At 49.0% G+C, this 22203-nt stretch overlaps 1 protein-coding gene across 2 annotated transcripts in view; it reads left to right on the top strand.

The window, feature by feature from the left end:
* The window catches only part of CSMD2 (CUB and Sushi multiple domains 2), a 660274-nt gene that overhangs the window by 246886 nt on the left and 391185 nt on the right, over positions 1-22203 (top strand). The gene's annotated exons all lie outside the window — the stretch shown is intronic.

Raw genomic sequence — 22203 nt, 5'->3', positions numbered from 1 at the left:
GAAGCAGGGCTCGGTGCCTGGGACGGAGGCAAAGGAGGTGTCACCGAGGGCCCTGAGAGAAGCAGAAAATGGTAGCTGCAAAAGTCAGGGGCAGATAGTGCCTCGGAAAGACAGACACAGTGGTCACTGGGCTGGGGACGCAGGCGGAGACGGGGAGGAAGGGTGGGAGAGGAAGAAAACAGGTGTCCTCAGATATTGAACACCTCTTTTGTACCAGGTTTCGTGCTATGTTGTAGAAACACCAGTTGAGAAGGACATGGCCCTTTGAGGGTGAGAAAATCAGATAAACCCACAATAGGAGCCAAGTATGACTCTTTGAGAGGGATAAAGTGGTAACAGACTCCTCCCAAATATGGACTTAGAGCTTTGGGAACCGGGAGACTCACACCTCCTGGTGTAGTGGAAGGGACAGTGACCTGGGACTCAGAAGACCTTGGTGTCGTCAGCTCGTCGCGTGAACTTGGCCACATCAGGTCATTTGCTACCCCGGGTGGGGTGTTGAGAGGGACATCAGTGAGCTGATGACTAATTGCTGTGTGGAGGCTGGTCCAGGGCCAGTGGCTAGACGTTTGGTGCTCAGAGTTGGGGTGGAACTCTAGATGACTCTTCACTGAACTGCACTCCCAGGGACCTGCCCAGCCTAAAGTCCTCCTGTCCCCCTGCCTCTTCTTGTAAAATACCTATTTTTCTGATCATAAATGTAATACATATGCTCCTTATAGAAAGCACAGAAAATATTAAAAGGTATAAGGAAATGAATAACGAGTATTAACATTTTGATATATTCCCCTTTGGCCTTTTTGCTTTGCCTAGATCGAGCTAGCTGGCCATTTATATATATTTTAATATTATAAAATTAGGAACTTAAAAATAGATCAGTAGTTATGTACTTTTAACTTAACATTATATCAAGAAAATATTTTCCCTGTGTCATTACGGATGTCTCCAAAGTATAATAGGTGTGATAACAGTATTTATTTAGTAAATAAACTGTATTAATTGAGCTTTTGTTATCAATATTTGGCAGGCTAATTCTAAGCTCTTACAGCTATAATTTCATTTCGTCTTCTATGAAGTAGGTAGCATAATCTTCCTCCTTTTACAGATGAGGAAAACGAGGCCCAGAGAGGTTATGTCACTTGCTTGAAGTCACACAGGTAGTAAGGAGCAGGGCTGAGATTCAAGCCCGGGTTAGTTGGACTTGAAAGCCCATCTTCTTAGCCAGCCAGCACAGTAGTCATGCTACGTTTGTGAAGGATTGTCAGCTGTGTGGCATTCCCTTGTGACACTGACACAATTTACTCAATCAGATCTCTTGATAGATTGTTTCCAAGTTTTCACTTCTATAAACAGATACGAAGATGAATATCCTTGCGGGTTCCCTCTCTTCCAGCCCCAAGGCCTCTTCCACTCACTTGTTTGTCTGCGGGCCAAATGGTCTCCCACAACTTCTGCCCCTCAGGTGAGGGTCTACACGGTTGTCCAAACTTCTGGAGTGAAGCAAATCTGAAAGATGATTCCTTTTCCTATTAAGTCACTCAGTGGGGAAGGAATTAAGCAGATGAAATCGTTAAGGGAGTCATTCAGAACTCTTTGCTATAAGATTAAATTATAATTATTTACAGGGTTGATGCATTGCCAGGCAGGATGCATTTGTTGTCCTAATTTATACCTGCATAGCAACTACGGATAAGCAAACTTGGAGGCTCAGGACGTATGTGCAAAGAACCTGCTCTTTCCCCAGCCCCTCTCCTTTATGTATCCCTGGATTCCTGTGAAAATGTGATGTTCCTGGTTTACAAGTATACTGCTTTTATCAGCATACGTTACGATTTTAGGCTGTTCTCTTGAGTTCTGTACCAAGCATAGAAAGACAGCAGATCTTAGAAAAGATGAATTTGAACAACTGGGAATCCCTTTATCTATTGAGAAAACAGAGACACTTTTGAGAGAAAAAAATCCACTATCTCCCTTATCGGGTAGCAGATTCGTGCTGATTCAGAAGAGGGTGGTGGCATAGACTGTCCCTGACTCAGTTTCCACACTCTCCTCCTACCCCAAGGGGGAATATAAACAGGAGAGTTTAAATTAGGGGTTCCTCTGGTTTGGATTTCATGGACTAGTAAAATTTCCAAACAATTGGGGAAGAATAGGATTGATAATTTTTTATTTTGCCAAGTAAGGATATTAGAGAAAAAAAAAAAAACCTGCCAACTCCTCAGAACATTATTCCATAAAACAAAGGACAATTCAAAGCCAAAAAAACAGCAGGATATAATCAATTGCACTGACATAATGAAAGACAGGGGTGGGAGGAGTGTACATAATAGCGGCGTTTGCCCGTAACTATGAAGTCCTGTGATGTATATACATCAGTCAGTGGATCGCTGCTTCCTGTTGTGCTTGTCCATCACTGGCCTCTGGGAATCCAACCGTACATGTTTTGAGCAGGAAAAGGTTGTTACTATGGTGAGCACTGAACCCTGTAACTCTGACATGCTGAGAGGGTCTCAAGCATCTTAGACTTACTCTCCCTAAAGTTAATTGCCTTTTTGTGTGTGCGATTGACCAGGAGCAAAAGCTGGGTTTGAATTGACTGAGAGTTACAATCCACATAGTAGATTTGGTATTACTCCCCCACTACACACACACATACACACACACACACACACACAGCCAAAGGACACACACACCCCTCCAAGTCATCACCATATACACATCACCAGGTCAAACCCCCTGACACATACATTACTTCTAGTTCTAGTTCACCGAACTCAATTTAGGGGCCAGATTTTCTGTCACTGATCTTCCTCGGGGGTAGGTGGTGGTCTTTGTTCTGCTCTGACCCAGTCTTGGCAATGACCTTCACGGAGCCCCATTCCTTCCCCTCCAATTCTAGATAAATACTCTCTCCACTGCTCCAGTTCCTCGTGAGGTCCCTGGATTTTCAGAGGGCTGGGGCTGCAGAAGACTCTTAAAACCTGGGGTTCTGGGTCCCTGGAGGGAATCAGGATCATGTTATCGTAACGAGGAGAAATAATTGCCAGCCCATTACAGAGCCGGCCTCTCCATCAAGGAGAAAATCAGTGAGTTAAAGTCCACCCAGAATCTGTCCCCTTCTCCGTCTGCCTCATGCTGGACTCTCTCCATTGGAGTCTCACCAGACGCTTCCTCTGGGCTACAGGGAAGGAGAGGAAGCCAGACACTCCTCCAAGAACAGGAGTGAGGTCTGTACAGTGTCTCCAGGATTAGGTGTCAAGCCTGCACCTTGGCATCTAACTGGGGAGATAGCAAGCTCGAGAGTCAGATGGACTTGGGCTCAAAACCCAGATCCACTTCTTAACAGTTGTGTAATCTCAGGATATTTACTAACCTCAGTTTCCACATCTGAAAAATGGGGCTCATTTTACCAACCTACAAAGCATATGGAAAGGGACAAACATGCAAACTGCTGCCTGGTTTATAGTAGGAATAATAGTCCTGGGATGGGGACAAGAGGCAGGGGCTCACTCTTTGAGGGGAAAAGGGTAAGAAGAGGCATCTCCAGCCACTCGCAGCCTCCCATGAGGCCATCTCCCAGCCTGCCAGCCTAGTGGCATCTTACCAGGCAGAAAGGCACACACAGGCTGGTCACTCTGCCTGATCCAGCTCCCAGGGAAATTGCCTGGAAACCAGGTAAGGTAGACTGGCAGAGAGCCCCTGGGTCAGACTAGAGGATGCCCTTGCAAAGGTCAGAAGGTGGAGGGTGATTTTGTTGAAACCGTATTCCCAGAGCTGCACTTTGTGAGCACACTGCGGGCAGCATCACCTCTTCTCTGCCTGGACCCAGCCCCAGGCTGGCCAATTAGCTGCTTTTTAGAAAAGCAGAGGAAGGTTCAACTCATTCAGCTACCAATGGCTACTCTGTGCAGGACTGGAAGCAGGGGCGCTCCCCCGGAGCCTGGCACAGCCCCTGCCCTCAGTGGCCTGCAGATTTGGAGAGCAGGGGCAGAGAGTATGGAAAGGATATCCATGAGAGCACTGCAGAGAGAGGGGAGGAACATCTCTGCCTGGGACCCGCTCGCTGTCTCTGATTGATGAGGATGCAGAGTTTGTAGGGCCTTCCTCCCTACTTTGCTCCTTCCCTTCGGCTGTCTGCCCCCACCCCTTTGGCAATTTCCTCCTACAGCAGGGAGGGCAGGCAGGGCATGACCTGCACTCAGAATTGAAGCCACCCTTTTCCTGGGGGCCAGCAGAAGTGCCAGCCACCGGCATGTGTTTGTTGGGGTGTGTATGGCTCCTTCCCACATCTGGGATTTCCATGTAGACCCCAGGACCACTCTCCCATCTTCTGTGGGTCAGTCTCTGCTGTGATTCCCAGCCTCTCTTCCTTGCTTCCTTCAATATACTTCAATTTTCATTCTTTGTTTCACTCTAGTCATTTGGGATCTGCTGCCCATTCTCTGTGTGCCCACACCCCCAAGCCAAGCCCCCCACAGATCTCTATGTGACAGACTTGCCTCCACCAAACATGTAAAGTAGGAAAAGGAAGGAGAACACACTGCAGGGCTTCAGAGGAGCACACTGTCCTGGGGCAGGAGACCAGGGCCTCCAGGCGGGACCTGCAGTTGAGTTGGGCCTTGAAGGGTGGGTACCATTTTGATATGGGAGATGGAGATGAGGGGGCGGGTGGGCATCATTCTAGGAGTGCTGCCTGGGCCTCCTGGCCAATGTAAGAGCTCCCTTCCCTGATCTAGGAAGTGGTCCCAGGGATTCTCTAGTGAAGATTTTCTCTACCGTGCACCCACCCTGGGGCTCTGACATCTACCTCTGAGCCTTGGTGGCCCCTTCCACCTGGAGAAGAATAGAAGAAAGTTGACTCCACTGTCTGGAATTCCCAGGTCCTGCCCCCAGGGCCACCCAGTAGACTTCAGCTGTTTTTGAAAACAGAACTTCCCTGGAAAGCAGGTTCAACCTACTCTTTGAATTCAACTTTGAGGAGTTTTCTTTACCTTGTTTCCCTTCACTTGTTTGCTTTTGTTTTTATAGGTGGGGATACAAAAACTCCCATCTACTTTAGAGACATTCAGTTAAAAAATTTTGCTGGTAACATTTTATCCTCTTGAAAGACCGAGTTTTAATTGTTAAGCATTTTACACATGGAATTTGAGCCAACTAGAACCATTTGATCTCAATGACCTTTAACTAGATATTTCATTCAGGAGTCATGAGATTCAGATATAATTAGAATGAGAACAGCATACCAATGGGGATTTGTTAATAATAACTATTCACTTATTTATTCATTCACATATACTTTGTCAAACCATTGGTTTAGATTGGTTTAGATTTTTGTTCTTTGTTACTTTTCCCCTGTTTATTTTTGGTAATCATTTACTGCCAGCCTTCTCTGAACTAGGCTCTGCTAGGTGCTAGGGAGACAAAGACACAGTCCCATCCCCAAGGAGTTATTTATTTACTCCACAAATGTTTATGTAAGAGCCATGCACTGTACAGGACCCTGGAGCTCACCGTCAGGGGGAAGAGGCAGCATATAATTAAGTGCTTTACAATCTCATGTGTTCGGTACTTTTCTAAGAGGTATACAGAAGTTCCCATAGGGGCTAAAAAAAGAAATGTAATAGCTAGGATTCTTTTGGTTCAAGACATAGAAACCCACCTCCAGCTGACTCAAGCTAGAAAGGGAATATGTTGTCTTCTGTAACTGAAAAGTCCAGGGACTGGCTACAAGCACTGCTGGATCAAGGCGTGCAGATGTCCACAACTGCAGATGTCCACAGTTGCTTCTCCCCCTCCCACAGCTTTGTTCTCCCATGCATTGGCTTCAGTCTCAGGCAAGCTTTACCCATGAAGTAGCAGAGGTGACTGCCATCAGCTTCCTCCATCCTACTGGTTTAGCAATCCTAGCAGAAAGGAAGTGTGTCTTTCCTAATGGTTCCACAAAAGCCCTCAGATGATTCTTGATTGGACCAGATTGGATCATGTGCTCCACGCTCAATATCAGTATAGCTAGAGAATGTTCTCATTGGCCACTCCCAGGTCACATGACTATCTGTCCTGCCCACACCTCTGACTGGGAATGGAGAAGAGGTGGGTCACCAAAGGAATACAGGGTCACTGGGAAGACGGAAACAAAGGACGTCCTCTCAAAAAAGGTCTCAGTCTTCCATCACGATGGAGGGGCTGCTGGGATGACTTTTGAGTTGAACTGAGGGGTGAGTAAAAGCTTGCCACCGGCATGGAGCAGGAAAGCCTTGGTGTGTTTGGAGCTTTGCAAGTGGGGGGGTACAGGGTGCAAGAAAGCAAGGACAGGATCTGAGGCCTGAGATGAGCACAGGAAGAGCATGGGTCATGAAGAACCTTGTCCCCATGTTCATAAGCTGGGAGAGGATTCCACAGACTGCAGAAAGCTATGGAAGTATTTTAAGCAGAGAAGTCACATAATCACACTGAATCTTAATTGGGTTCAACTAGAAGCCTCAGAAACCAGCTGTAAAACTCTGTGACCCCTCAGGCAAGAGATCATCCAGCCTTGACTTATGGCCGTTGTAAAGGGACGGAGCAGAGGAGGTGACGTCAGAGAACACCTCAGATATAGAATCAACTGCTTGGGAGCTTCATTGGAAAGGAGGAATGAAGGCAGGGGAGGAGTCTGGAGTGAATCCCAAGTTTCTGGCTAGATGACTGTGGTAGGATCATTTACCAGCGGAACACAGTGGAAGGAGCAGTACTGAGGGACGGTGATGCTCGTTGGCTTCCCCAGCATGAAATGGGCACAGAGAGAGAACTTAAGGCCATAGCAGGGAAGGAGATACAGGGACACAGGTGCCCTTGGTTACTGATACACAGTGTTTGGAATAAGACTAGTGGAGATGGTCATGGGACAATCAATAGCTATGGCTGAAAAGTTCGGTATTTAAATAAATACTCTGGCAGGGCCTTGAGAAGTCATCTTCAGGATCAGCACCGGCATCATCTTCATCAAGGGTGTCTCCTTCAACATCTCGGTCAACCTTACCATCTCCATCTTTACTGCCATCATTTTTCCATCATCATTCATTCAAACAAACTACTTAAGCCCTTCTATTGTCTGACATTGAGCTTGGCACTGGGAATACAATGGTGGAGGAGACAGATAACGCCCCTGTCTTTGTGGGACTTCTGGTCTACTTGGGGGAAACTGACAATAAAAGAATCACAAAATAAATGTAAAATACACTTGTGATAAGCACCATGAAGGAAATGAACAGGATGGGGAATAATAGCAATGGAGACCTTATTAAGATAAAGGGGGCAGGGGAGGCCTCTCTGAGGGGGTAGGATCTAAGATTAAGACCTGACTACTGAGAAGGAGCCACCATGGGAGGAACTCAGGATCAGCATTTCAGGCAGAGGGAATTGCACATGTAAAGGCCCATCATCACAATGCCCTATTTTCCTTTGAACTTCATACAGGGAAGTGGCGTAGGCCTATGCCTGTCCTCTGGGGTTTCAGACTGTTTGAATGCCAGGAGCAAGGCAGGGTCAAGGTCTCGGGCTGGCAGAGATGCTCAGGAAGCAGCTGAGCTGGCAAGGGGATGGGCCTATTCCAGCCAAGACTCAGAACCTCCTGCCTTCCTGGGGGTCTGTGACACCCTTGCTTCCCTCTCCTTTCCTGCCACATCACAATGCTTTAAGCCAGCCCAAGAAGCGGTTCTCTTCTCATGGAGCCCATGAAATTACATCTGTTGTCTCCATCAGGAGCCAGGCCATAAATAACCAGCCCTTTAAAATCTCATCTCCCGTATCAGAGATGGAAGTAGCATTACTGGCTCCGCAGCCAAGCAGTGGGAGAGGATTAGTGCCCCAGCGTGCTGCTGGCAGAACAGGCCTGGAGAGCTGGGGAGTGAGGCTGGGGCTCCTGCACATGCCACAGGGTATCAATGTGACTTCCTTGTTTGCATCACTGAGAACTTGTTCTCAGGAAGAGAACACAAGCCGCAGCTGGAAGGGGCAGGAAGTGAGCCAGGGTTGTTCACTGTTGGCACAGTGGCTCCTCTAGAGCTGGCGATTTAGCCAAGTTCTGTGTGTGGGAAGCTGAGGTCGGGCAGCTGGCCTGTACCCCGTGGGTCTGACTGCATGCAACAGGTTGGTAATAAGTACGGCGTCTGCGTGGCGGCCCGTGCCAGGACCATGAAGGGCACCAGACAGCAAGATGCTCTTGCCGCCCTCTCTTGAGGAGCTGCCAGATGCCTGATGGTGCCGCTAAGTCAGAAGGAAGGAGCTGTCCCCTTCCAGAGGCCCATCATTCTGGCATGATCTGCCTTCCAGAATGATGTTAGTTCGTTCACAGTGTTCAAGGCCCCAGTCCTGGTCTCCTTCTTCGCACTTGGCCACAAATGTTTGTTCTACTCACTTTTGGCATCACCTAGCCCATGTTTCACGCTGGCTTTCGTCTGTCCTTGCTCTTACAATCTCTTCTGGCTTCCTAAGACTGCCCTACCTCCCTGGTTGTAACCCTGAGCTTATATTTCTTTTAATCCCAGCTTCTCCTCATCCAGTGGCTGGTGTGTGACACCCACAGCCTCACCAGGGAAGCAATATTCACAGAGAAAACTAGCATTTGACAGTCTGATAAAATGGCAGATGGTCACTGTTGAGCTCAACAGATTCCGTCATTTGGGAAAGGAGAGGGCAGGCTTGGTTTGAAAAAAACGGTGAGGCTTCATGGAACAGTAGAACTCCAGTGTCCCTGAGAACTTCTCATCTACGTTCTTGGAAGAGTGATCTATCTTGGCTGCCTCTAATTCTTCTGTCGCCAATAATTCCCACCTACTTCACCATGCCTTCTACCCCCAGCCTTGCCCTGAAACCATTCCTATTAAGATCATCATGAGAGAACCAACCCCCACTCCAAACACTACCACTTCCAATGCCAAAGCCAAAAGATGGTCTTTAGGTCTCATCTTACTGGATACTTCTACATTCCTTTACGTTGTTGGTTATTTCTCCCTTTGGAACTTTCCTTTCTCTTTTTTTTCTTTCTCAAGCTACTGTCTGTGATTCTTCTTGACCTCTCTGACCATTCCTTCTCTGTCTTCTTTGATGCCTCCAAGACTCTGCTCTTGCCTTACTGCTCTGTCCATTCCACACATTCTTCCTGGGTAAACTTTTCTGTTCCTGTGGCTTCAGATAAACCACCTGTCTCTTTACAACTCTCAAATCTGGCTCCCTAGCCTGGCCTCCCCACTGAGCATCAGACTGTGGAGCCAACTCTTGTTGGACAGCTCCACCTTGATGTCCCCCCAGTGTCTGCAACTCAACAGGTCCCAACTTCACTCATAATCGACGTCTAAAATGGTCAGGGTTTGTTTCCTTTCTTAGTTTATGGCATCACCCTCTACCAAGTCATCCAAAACTCTGAGAATCATCCCTGTTTAATCCCTCTCTCTCACCAGCCACATTCAATTAATTGCTAAATTCTCCCAATGTACCTCCTATAGCATATCTTGCCGTCTTTACTACCACTCCCCCAGTTCAGCCCATCATCTTTTCTTCTTTGTGGGTTGTAATAGCCTCCTTGCTGATTGCTCAGCTTCTTGGCGCTCTCTAATTCATCTTCCCTGCTGCTACCAGAATGGTTTAATTAAAATGCAGATCTGACGTGCTAAGCCCCAGGCAAAAGCTTTCAATCATCTTCCATTGTCTACAGAATAAAATTCCAGCCCTTGATAGGCCCTTCTTGATCCAGCTCTTGCCTCCCACCCCAGTCTTGTCTCTTGCCACTTCCTTCTTTGAACTTGATGAACCCTAACACTCATTGGTATAACACCACAAAGTTTTATTTCTCGCTCATGCTACACATTTATCATGGGAGTGGCTCTAAACCACATAGTCATGCGGGGGCGGGCGGGGGGGTGGGGGGTGGCGCTGGTATCCAGGCTGTAGGATCTTATAGCGCCATCATCAAAGAGAGTAGAGAATCTAGCATGGGCTTTTCACTGCCCCAGCCCAGATATGATACATATCACTCCCACTCATGTTTCATTGGCCAAAAGTAGTCACATGGTCCAGCCTAGCTATAAGGGAGCCTGGAAACATGATAGCAGATGAAATGGTTGGTGAGCCAATATCTCTGCCACACCTCACATTTCAGTAGACAAATGCCCTGGCTCCTGTCCCTCCCTTTATGCTCCAGCTCTCGTCTTCTCCAAGGATTCCCTGCTAGAGACATCTCCTCTTTCTTGCAGTCATCATTTTTCTCTTCCCTCTTAAACATTGCTTAATATTAAAGAACATAGAGACATGTTCTAATATCTACCATCTGAAGTCAAAACAAAAACAGCACACACCAAACTCCCCCATCGCTCAGCCCCATTCAGCTACAGCCTTGGGAAGATTGCTGGTGACCAGTGTCACTCCTCCATCTTCATCTGACTTGGTTTCTTGGGAACATAACACTGGCCATGTGTCCTTAAACTAGTTCTTTCTCCTAGCTGACTTAAACCATGTAGCTAGCTGTCTATGGCCATTCCTCCTCTGTCTCGTTTGCTGTCTCCTCCACTGTTCAACCCCTGTCTACCCTTTACATGTGGACTGCCCAGGGGGCCCTGGGACCCTCCTCTTCTCCATTTACCCTCCCTCCCAGGTAATCTCAATGAATCACAGGTTGGTTTTCAAAATCATCTATACGCCAATGGCTCTGAATTTCAATGTCCAGCCCTAAGGGACCTTTTGGGCTCCCTATACATGAACAGGAATCTCAAAATCTCAACAGGATCTCAAAATGAACACTTCGAAACAGACTTTTTTTTTTAATTGTGATAAAATAAGCGTAATGTAAAACTGACCATTTTAATCATGTTTAAGTGTACAATTCAGTGTCATTAAGTACATTCACATTGTTGTGCAACCAACACCACTATCCATCTATAGAACTTTTTTCGCCTTCCCAAAGCGAACCTCAGTACTCATTAAACAATAACTCCCCGTCCACCCCCATCCTCTGGTAACCACCATTCTACTTTCTATCTCTATGAATTTGACTACAAGTCATACAATACTTGTTCTTTTTGTGGTAGCATAATGTTTTCAAGGTTCATCCATACTATAGCATGTATCAGAATTTCATTCCCTTTTAGGGCTGAATAATATTCCACGGTCTGTATATACCACATTTTGTTTATTCATTCATCTGTCCATGGACATAGGACATGCCCTTCTCCCCCAGTCTCTCCTCTCCCAGGCTTCTCCACCTCTGTCTACTCCCCAAAACAAGCTGCTCTGCCCATTCTATGCCACCAGCATCTGGCTGCTCAAGGGCCTTGTCTCCCAGCTTCTACCCCTGCTGTAGTCCATTCTCCACACAGCAACTGGAGTGACTGACATTTACACATCCCATCATGTCTCCCCTGTTTAAGGCTTGCCAATGCCTTCCCATCACACTTAGAATAAAATCCTACAAGACTATGGCATTACTGCCCACCTCTTTGACTTCCATCCTATCACCCACACCACTCACTGCACCCCAGCTCCACTTGCCTCCCTCCTGCCCCTTGGATGGGCTAAGCAGATTCCCTCCTGGGGCCTGCACTAGCTGTTCCCAGGGTTTAAGATCCTCTTCCTTCATAGTTCAAAAACAAACAAACAACAACAACAACAAACCACGAGAAAACACACAAAAAAGACCTGGCTGTTTTGAAATGCAGAGTTCCATTTAAATTTCCCCTCCTTAAAAAGGCTTACCCTGTCCATGCAACCTAAAGGAATCCCTCACTATCAAAACATCTTGTTTTATTTTAGGTATTTGTCCCTGATATTTTCTGGCTTACTTATGGACTTGTCTGTTTTCTGTTCCCTCCCTTACCCCCACCACTGCCTGCAGAACCCTGAAAAGCTGCAAAGGCAGGGCTTGGCACTTAGTAGGTGTCCAAGACTGTGTTGTTTGGAGGAGAAACTTGCTTCTGCCTCACCCGTAACAGTGTCCTGGGGCTAATTGCAAAGGTTAACATGGAGCCTCTCCACCAAGTATTTTAAGTAATAACCTTCCTGGGGGACATTTGCAAATTAGCCCTGACTCTGGCTGATTACTCATCCTAAACTCAGTCTGATTAATAATTAATCAGCAAACTGCTTGGCCAGAGCAGGCTGATCAGTGCTAGAAAGGATCTTAAATTATGCAAGTCACTTGGCCAGTCTTAAAAAAATAAAAAGCTCAGCAGTCGGCAGAACTGGAGAGGTTTGATTGCAACGTGAGTGAGGTTAAGTTTTCTCAGTTGTTTTCCCTTTTTGTCTTTTTTTTTTTTTTCCTTTTGACTAAGAAATCAATTAGGCTCAAACTTGCCACCTCAGAGAGAGACTGTGTAGCACAGAAATAGAAATGTGTTAAATATCACTCTTTTTTGTTCCTTCCCTTCAAAAGAGTTTGGGTCTGGGAGACAGAGGTTAAAATTAGCCAGTTTGTTAAGCAGATGCCTGTCTGGCGCCTGATGTCAGTTTCTGCAGCCACGTCAGTTTCAGCTATCCTTCACTTCCTCTGACCAGGCAGCACACTGGGCCTGGCAAGAAGGAGGAGAGAGGTTTGATGAGCGCTACTCACTCCGCCTGCCCCTCGGTTGGGGCAGAATCGATTTGCTGGCAACCTATTGCACCAGGAGTCCTTCTAGTGCTCTTTGCCTCCTGCCTACAAACCCCAGGGAGACAGGAAAAAAGGCAATCAGGGTGATGAACAGGCTCCCCACTGCAGGAGTGAACCCGGTGACCGCCGGGGACCCCTTTTATCCTCAGTCTGCAGCCTCCATCTTCCAAGGCTGGTCCTGCATGTCTTGCGTGTGGCTGCATCTTTCTCCTCCAGATTTCTCTTCTGGTCACTGGTGCCATGGCCAAGGGGGAGATTCAGAGAAAGCAGAGCGATCCGTTGACGTTGCTCTCTGGGCCAGAGGAAAGCCAGGGATATAGGATTTAGAGCAGTTAGTGCAACCCCAATGCCCGTTAGAACCAACACCCAGATCAACTAAGTCAGAATGCCCAGGGGGTGGGGGCTTCCCTGGTGGCGCAGTGGTTGAGAGTCCGCCTGCCGATGCAGGGGACACGGGTTCGTGCCCCGGTCCGGGAGGATCCCACATGCCGCGGAGCGGCTGGGCCCGTGAGCCATGGCCGCTGAGCCTGCGCGTCCGGAGCCTGTGCTCCACAACGGGAGAGGCCACAACAATGAGAGGCCTGTGTACGGCAAAAAAAAAAAAAAAAAAAAAAAAGAATGCCCAGGGGTGGGAGCTGGGCATCAGTATTTGTAAAGCTCCCATGGGATCCCCATGTGCACTAAAGTGGGGGACCACAAGCGGGTGGAGGGTAGGAAGCTTTGGGGAAAGAGGTTATAAAGGACATCAAAGAATGAAGTAGGAAATGGGCTGATCAGGAGTTGACTGTCTTCCCCAGAAATAGGGAGACATCTGTCTGTCTTGTGATGGGCAGGGTGAGGGGAGAAGAGGTGGCAAAACACAGCAGCTTCCAGGAGCCCCAAAGCTCCTGATCTCTCTCAGTTCTACCCCCGATTAAAAAAAAATACCCTCTAGAATGCACACCTCGTTTCCCAAATTGTGATGCACCAACCAGCTCCCTGAATCAGAAAACTTGCCTAGAAGGCATTTGGGAATGCAGATTCCTAAGTCCTACCCCCCAGACTACTAACTGCAAAATTTCTGAGGATTGGGCCCAAATTCAGTATTTGTAACCATTCTCTCAGGTGTTCTGAAGTAGATGAAACTCTGAGGGCCACACTGGGCCTCAACAGGACTCTTGCCAGGGCAATAACAGAGTGTGGGTGGATTTTTTCCCATTAAGAAACGCTCCATCTTCTTATGAATGGCTCCGTTATCAAATTTCTTGGCATGGAAATTCCCATATATATATATATATACACACACCCGAGAATTTCCATATATATATATATTTTTTTAAATAAATTTATTTATTTTATTTGTTTATTTTTGGCTGTGTTGGGTCTTCATTGCTGTACGCGGGCTTTCTCTAGTTGCAGTGAGTGGGGGCTACTCTTTGTTGTGGTGTGAGGGCTTCTCATTGCGGTGTCTTCTCTTGTTGCGGAGCACGGGCTCTAGGCATGTGGGCTTCAGTAGTTATGGCACACGTGCTTGGTAGTTGTGGCTCGTGGGCTCTAGAGCGCAGGCTCAGTAGTTGTGGCTCACGGGCTTAGTTGCCCCGCGGCATGTGGGATCTTCCCGGACCAGAGCTTGAGCCCATGTCCCCTGCATTGGCAGGAGGATTCTTAACTACTGCGCCACCAGGGAAGCCCCTCCTGGGTTATGTTTGACTTATATGTTTGGTTATGGTTTATGCATAAGGCCAGGCGAGCACATCTATTACCTAAAACAAAGCACACTGACTCCTAACTGACTTTATGAATTTATTTAACAAATGTTTTTGCCTGTCTGCTCTGTGCCGGGTTCTGTGATAAGCCCTGTGTTTACAGTGCTGAACTAGAATGTCTCAGCTCTCTGGCTTTGAAGTCTAGCCTCACCTTCTTATCTACCTGGTGGAGGCCCACACAAAGACTGTCTCCTTTGTGTGTGAAATCCTGAGATGTGATAGCATCTCTGCCTTCCCTCCCCACCCACCCACCCTGGACTCCTGCTGTACTGGCACCAGCCACTTCTTCTCTAGTGTCCTTCTCCCAACATGAACTCTTGAAGAACATGAACTTGCCCCAGCATCCCTGAATCCTCAGTGCTCAGCCAAAGTCCCGGCAACAGGCAGACATCAAGGTCTGCTGACAGTTTGTTGAATAAATAGAGCCTCTGACATCTTAGAATCTCAGCACCCTCCTCAAAGCCCCATCTCACCCCACCAGAAAGAAAGGCAGGTAGCACTTTGTCCCACCTACCTGGTCTCAGAGTCTTTGGCAATGGGACAGATATCACGATAAATCAGCAGGCAAATATCTCTTGTTCACCTCAATGAGCCAGTAGGTTCCTGTGCTGAATGACATTACATATATTGTCTCCTTGAATCTTCATCAGCATCTACAAGTTAGGTATCACATCTTGCAGAAGACATTGAGCCTCAGAGGCTCAGCATCCTCTCCCCACACACTCTCCTCTCCATCTGGGTTCTTCCCTTTCCATTCTCTGTGCACACCACTCTTGGGATAATTCCTTGCCCTTAGAGCGGGCTCAGGTGCTCTCTATCTGGCCCTTTCGAGTCTCTGATTATCTGCTCCCTCCTGCCTTAATATACCTTCAGGGGTGTAATGATCTTTAAGGGCTACAGGGTGTCAGGCAGTGTACCAAGGGTTTCACATGCATTGTCTCATTCAATCCCTATGAAACTCTTGTAAAGAATGTAGCATCATCCCTATTTTTCAGGTGGAAAAACTAAGACTCCAAGAGGTTAAGAAACCTGTCAAAAGTCATACAGCTAGTAAGCACCTTAGCCAGGAGTTGGACGCTGCCCGTGCCAGACTCTAAATTCTGGTCTACTGCCCATCTCTTCTGCTCCTTGAACTCATTCATTTTCTGCTCTGATCCCATCATTCAAGTGGCTTTTTGGGTCTCTCTTTTTGAGTCTGGGGTCCTCTCTTTCCTCCCTCTACAGGCCTGTAGAGTCAGTCCTGGGTCCCAGCCAGCAGAGGGCGGCCCCTACCCACTGTGCACTGCTGATGCCTCCAGGATTGCATCTCCCACTCAGTTCTCCTCCTGTCCCAAGATAGTCCCAGTTGCAGCAAGCCCCTGGCTCTTGAGCTAAGCATTGAGTTTTCCCTAGAATTACACTGGAGTCTTGCTCTGTTCCTATGACAGGCCATTGAGACTTACAGGCTGCTTCCCATGGAGAAGGTAAGGGTAATGCGACTTCTGCCCAATGCTTCTCCCCTCTCCCAGTTTTCCCTCCTGCATTCTATACTGCCAGCTCCATGAAGGAGATGTGAAACCTCCTTGGAGGATGTTTGTGGCAGGTCGCATGGAGAATGCTTGTCCAAAGGGTGTGTGGGCTTCTAACTCCCAAGCTGGGCGCTGAGTACCCGCAGCCCCATGCTGGGTCCCCAGTTAGGCTTGATCCTCCTACTTGGATACCTGTTGCCCTTCCCCCATGATGCCACAACTCCAGGTGTCCGTGGCCCAAGTTGGGAGGTAGCAAGGGCTCTCAGCCTGTTCTACCTCCAGTTCTGGTCCCCGAGCCCAGATCTGCAGACCTGGCTGAGAGAGGGACCATGTATCAGGGTCTCCCCTTCAGCATCCCGGGAAAGATCCTCAGGACTCCCTGCTCACCCCTGAACCTCAAGAAAGGCAGAGTTGAGCAAGAGAAAGATCTAGGATTTAGGAGTCAGTATTGGGTTCAAATACCAGCTCTGCTGCCAATAAACCACGTGACCTCAGTTAACTTACCCTCTGGGGGCCTTGCATAGAGTTACAAGAAACATTTGGCAAGACAGACTGAACAGGCCCAGCTTCCCAGCCTTTAAACCCTGCTTTTGTCTTTCCTCTGACCTTGCATGGCTGAAGTACCTGGAAGGGCCTCCCTCCCTCTCCCCCACTCCTGGATCCTCCCAGCAGGTGCTCCAAGCAGACAGCTGCACAGGCTCCCTTCAGAGATTCCAAGGTGCTTTGGGTCTCAGCCTCTGCAGCTGATTGGTCAGGGTGGCAGCTGCAGGCTGGCCCCCAGCGGGAGGCCACAGCAAGAGGTTTTCATGACCCTCTGGGCTAGACAGCTCTGAGGTCCCAGGGCCATTTGGCAGGACCCTCAAGGGCACGCAGAGACAGACAGGAATGAACAATATGGCTTTGGCTCTCCCTCTGAGCGGGGTGCTCAGCTTTGTGAACTTCAGCGGCCCCAGTTCTATAAGGCAGGTGGCGGGTCCCCCTTCTCCCCCCAGCCACTCCCCCTTCTCCCCCCCAGCCCGCTGGGAACCTGTGACTTGTGTACAGAGACTTTCTAACTTTTCACGTATAAACGCAGCACCACAGACTCCCCTCCAGCAGGAGCCGCCCCCTACAGTGATTTGTCTGGAACTGGGAGGGTTTGAAGAAAAGACAAGTGTTCTTGGTAGAGCGTCAACTATGTTCCACGCATCTACACTCATTATTTCCTTCGCATTTTCAAGTAACTATGAGAAACTGAGACTGAGCAAGGTCATGTGGCCAAGGTCACAGAGCTGGCAAGTCGCAGACTGAAGCCAGGGCCCTTTGCCTTCCAGCCTCTTGGTCTTTGTGCCCCTCTGGATTGGGGTGGGAATTCCAGCTGGGAAGAGACTTTGGGTGTCCTGGAAGGATGCCCCCAGGCCTACAGCCTCAGCTCCCTCTCCTTCCCCTGGTGTGGTCCTTGTCTTTTTTTTTTTTTTTTTTTTTTTTTTTTGCGGTACGCGAGCCTCTCACTGTTGCGGCCTCTCCCGTTGCAGAGCACAGGCTCCGAATGCGCCGGCTCAGCGGCCATGGCTCACGGGCCCAGCCTCTCCGCGGCATGTGGGATCTTCCCGGACCGGGGCACGAACCCGTGTCCCCTGCATCGGCAGGCGGACTCTCAACCACTGCTCCACCAGGGAAGCCCGGTCCTTGTCTTTTGAGCTGTACTTGGTAGGAGCTTTGGGCAGGCTTCCCTGCTCACCAAGGCCTCAACTGCCGCGTGTGGCCAGCTCCCTAGCGGACGCCCCATGAGCACAGGACAGACTGCCGGCAGCCTTCCCCTGCAGGACAGCCCTGTCACTGCAGACAAATGGCCCGTGTCATCCAGCCAGGTCCTCCCCATTGCTGGTCTGTGGCCTGAGTTGTCCAGATAACTCTTTTCATTTGATATTATCTTTACGGATGCCACAAAGGTCCCCGGGCAATGACAGCCTAGCCATTGCCCCAACCAAGAGGAGACGCAGGCAGGCCTGCTTCCTGACTTCTGTGTGCTGCCTGTTAGCCTCTCATAATTATCTGAATCTGTCAAGCTCCATCAAGTGACATTTTTCACATAAAGGCAAATGTCCCCTGGGCCACGCTCTGAGCTGGGGATGGCATCCCGGATGCTGATGTGGCCTCCATCCTTCCACCAGCGATTTCCTTCACTGTTGCCCATCTTCTCCCAACCCTTGCCCCACGATGCCCTTCTAAGCTCCCCTAAATCCCCCCAATCCCTCTGCTTGTAATTATCCTCCCCCAGCCCCTCCCCCAGCTCCCCTCTACCCGCAACCCCATGCCAGTGCCTTGGCAAGTAATTGCTTTCACAGGGAAGTTGACAAGTCTCTGGCGACTCCTAGCCCGGCTGGGAAAGATTCATTATTCTGTATCTGGAAATAACCAGTCCCATCAGCCCAGGGCTGAGATAACACCAGTGTAAAAGTTCTCTGTTCAGGGGAATTAATTAGGATTCCTTATTAAAGATCCAATTAGGCAAAAGGGCATTTTTATCTGTGATAGTCAGCTGCTGCTATTTTTCTAAAGCCATAACTCCAAGTTTTAAAAAAAAAAAAGGAGAAAACCAGGGACTGTGTTTTCCCCTAAAACAATTCACTCTTTCAGTGTCAGTTATGTCTTCATCAGGATGTGAAAATAGATTTTCTCATTCAATTTACAATGCTTTATCTCCTCAGAGTCTAGTAATGACCCCACTATATCCCTTTAGCAAGAACCACGGCCCCGGATGGGTATTTGGGGAGTGGGACATTTGGTTAGGATGGCTGCAAGAGAAACAGCGTTTATTTAGCAACCCAATTCACAGGCTGGCAGGAAATGCCGGCTCTGCCGCATTCTGTCCCTGCGACCTTGGGCCAGGCATTTAACCTCTCTGAGCTTCAGTCTCCTCTCTGAATCTATCTCCCAGGGCCAGGGAGAGGATTAGGAGTAAATTGGTGCAATATAATAAAGTGACTAAGAACCAGATCTTGACTGGGATGACCTTTCATTACATTTACAAGCCAGGAGTCCTTGGACCAGTTTACCTCTCTGAGCCTTGGTTTGCTCATCTGCAAAATGGGAGAGAAATCCCTCCTCCAAGGCTCTGGGTGGATTAAATGAGAATAGGTGAAGGCACCCTGCCTATGGAGGGTGCTTAATACATGTTTCTCAAATGTGAATCAACCCATTCTGTATTTCCCTCAAAGAAGCCCAGTGGGCTTCCCTGGTGGCTCAGTGGCTGAGAGTCCACCTGCCGATGCAGGGGACACGGGTTCAGGCCCCGGTCCGGGAGGATCCCACATGCTGCGGAGCGGCTGGGCCTGTGAGCCATGGCCGCTGAGCCTGCGTGTCCGGAGCCTGTGCTCCACAACGGGAGAGGCCACAACAGTGAGAGGCCCGCGTACCGCAAAAAAAAAAAAAAAAAAAAAAAAAAAGCCCAGTGAGGATCCCTCGGAAGAGCTGTTCCCACTCCCCACCCGGAAGAAATGGAGCTCTTTTTGTCCTGGGTGGGGCTTGGGTGTTAAGTTCCCCAGGTGGTTCTAAAGTACACCGGGGCTGATACTTCCTGGGTCCCAAAGAAAGCAGTTCAGACAGGAGAGGGGGTCACCTGTTGACCTCAGTGGTCACCCTGCTTTACTCCCAGCCTGGGACCCAATGCCCAAAGTCTACCTGACCATATGATGTGGACACGCTCCATGTAAACCCCACAGATACTTTATTTGCATTGTTGAAGAGAGCAGCCACAGCCTGTTTTTCCATGGAAGAGAAGACTAGGAGGAATAACAGAATCTGAGGCTTCCAGAAAGTTCTGTAGAAAGCATGCTGTTGCCCTCCTGCTTCATTCCATGGATAAGGACACTGAGTCCCAGCATCACTCAGCAAGCACATACCAGAGCCAGGGTGGAATCCAGGCTCTCCAAGTCTGATCCAGCCCTATTTCTACCACTTTTGGTATTTCCAGGCTCCCTACCACTGGACCAGCGTTTGCCAGACTTCACACCATGTTCCTCTCCCGTCTGCCTGTCCTGACTCATTGCTGTGCCCCACCCAGTGCCTCAGTTTACCACATAGAGGAGCCACTTTGTCTTCTGTGTCCTCTTCTCACCTTTCCTTAATATTCTTTTGATCTCAACGCCCCCTTTTAAAGTCCCTGCACCCTCTGACCCCACTCCTTCCACCATGACCCCTCTGCCCTTACCTCTTCCTACTCTCTCTCTTGTCCACTCCGGTAGCCACAACGGCTTCCTTGCTGTTCCCTAGACACCAGACATGCTCTTCCTATCTCAGGGCCTTTGCACGTACTGTCCTTTCCACCTGGAATGCTCTTCCTCCCAGACATCACCTCACTTCCTCACCTCTTTCAGGTGTCACCTCTAAGGTCACATTCTCAGTGAGGCCTTCCCGACCACCTATTTAAAAATTACAAGTGCCTCTTTCTATTCTTCAGTGTCTGTTTTTTTCTCAGCTGGATCCCCACACCTTAAAGAGGGCTGGCGTTTGGGGGTTCCAGCCCTTGGTTCCATCCCTGGAAACTCTGATCCTTAATAGGCATCATCCTCATTCTCCAGGTGAGGAAACTGAGGCACAGAGAGATGACAGGTGGCTTACTCCAGGTCAGCGAGGGAGTTAGTGTCACAGGAGTGACTTGCTGGTTGATCTTGAAGCAACTGTAAAGGTAGTTGTGCTCTCAGGGTTATTTGCGTCTGTCTACGTGCTTTGCCTGGGTCCTCAGGGTCTGACTTCACTAAGTGATGCCCTTGAGCCTCACTGAGGCCTCCAAGAGGCAGCCCTGTTCAGGACACACATCCTGGAAACAAACCATCCTGCTGCAGAAATGCGTTGCTAGAAGAGAACACAGTCTGGGCTGAGAATCAAGAAATCCTCTCCCCCTTGGCACTCCCCTCCTCGTTCCCCTATCCCCCCTGCCAATTCCCCCATCAAATAATTCCTGATAATGAAGTTAAGATGATTCATTGGTTTTCTGATGAGCATGAATTCATCATCAAAATCTACATATTTCAATCCCCTGATATGTGCTCTCAGATTCCTAACCTGATTAATATGTAAAGTGCTTTATCCTGTGACTTAACAAGAGAAAATCCAGCTTGGTTTTAGGGGCCCGCATGGCTCCCAGCCTGTGGGGTCCTGGGGAGTGCCGGAGATGCTGCTGACTTCACCCTGGAGATGGTGCAAGGAGCTTATCGGGGACTGGGTCAAGGTGTCCGCAGGCACCTCAGCTGAGAGGGTGCTGGTTGCCCAGGGTCAGGCCCCGGAATGCATAACACTGCAGCCTCAGGCCCAAGGTCTCATCACCCAGAGAGCCCTGGCTGCAAAGTTGTTCAACATTCACGGGCCCACAGATTTGTAGGGGCTGGGAATAGCCCACACCCCATGTCTGGGAACCTGGGGTAGATGCAGCAGCCCCCTTCTGAGCCTTTCTGCAGGGACAGCCAGTGTGCCCAGCCAACTTTCATCCAAGGCCATCTAAGCCTGATCCCGGTACCATGTCCCCAAGCCTCTCCGGAGGGCAGGCTCAGGCTCAACCAGCAGCCTTGAGCCTCCCTTCCACAGCCACAGCCCCTGGAGCAGGCCCTGCTGCCGCTCAGTCTTATCATATCTGAGATGCCTTCCATTTAAGATCTCCATCCCAGCCTCTTTCGCCTTGCCCGCCATGCATCCCCGCCTCTCCCCTACCAGATTCTGCTGGGGGCCCAGACTGTACCACTTTTGCTCCTGCTTCCTTGACTCAGACTGTGCCTCATACCCCCAGGTAGGGCCAACCTGCCTGTCTCCACCACCCTCATCCCTGACCCACAAACCCATAGGCCCACCCCCACCCCACAGGGTCTCCTGCCAGGTGCTGTGGCCACCCATTTCATGAGACGCTGTTTGCCTAGAGTCAGACATGGATTCACACCTCAGCTCCAGGATTTGGGAAAAGGAGTTCACCTCTCTGAGCCTCTATTTCTTTAATTTTAAAATAGGGCTGTCAGCAATAATAATTGATGCTGCTTAGGGCTGTTGTGAATTTCATATTAGCACTAAGCAGCATGTCTGGCATGTAGCTAGCACTCGATTGAGTAGTAGCTGTTATTGTTATTGATTTTTATAGCTGCTGACTGAGGTGGACAGGTACGCCCACTTTTCTGATGTGGAAATGGAAGCTCAAAGGTGTTGAGGTCAGGATATGGTTGAGGGGAGCAAGGCAGTACCTTTTCTCCACAGAAGTACCTGGAGCCTTTGGGAGAAAAGGATTTGGGACCCTGCAGAAGATGGGAGTTCCCAAGAGGAGACCTGCCCTGTAAGAGATGGGGACGCAGTCAATGACCTGGACACCCCA

The sequence above is a fragment of the Mesoplodon densirostris genome, chromosome 2, assembly GCF_025265405.1.
Source record: "Mesoplodon densirostris isolate mMesDen1 chromosome 2, mMesDen1 primary haplotype, whole genome shotgun sequence".
Lineage (NCBI taxonomy): Eukaryota > Metazoa > Chordata > Mammalia > Artiodactyla > Ziphiidae > Mesoplodon > Mesoplodon densirostris.
This window is presented reverse-complemented; position numbering and strand designations above follow the sequence as displayed.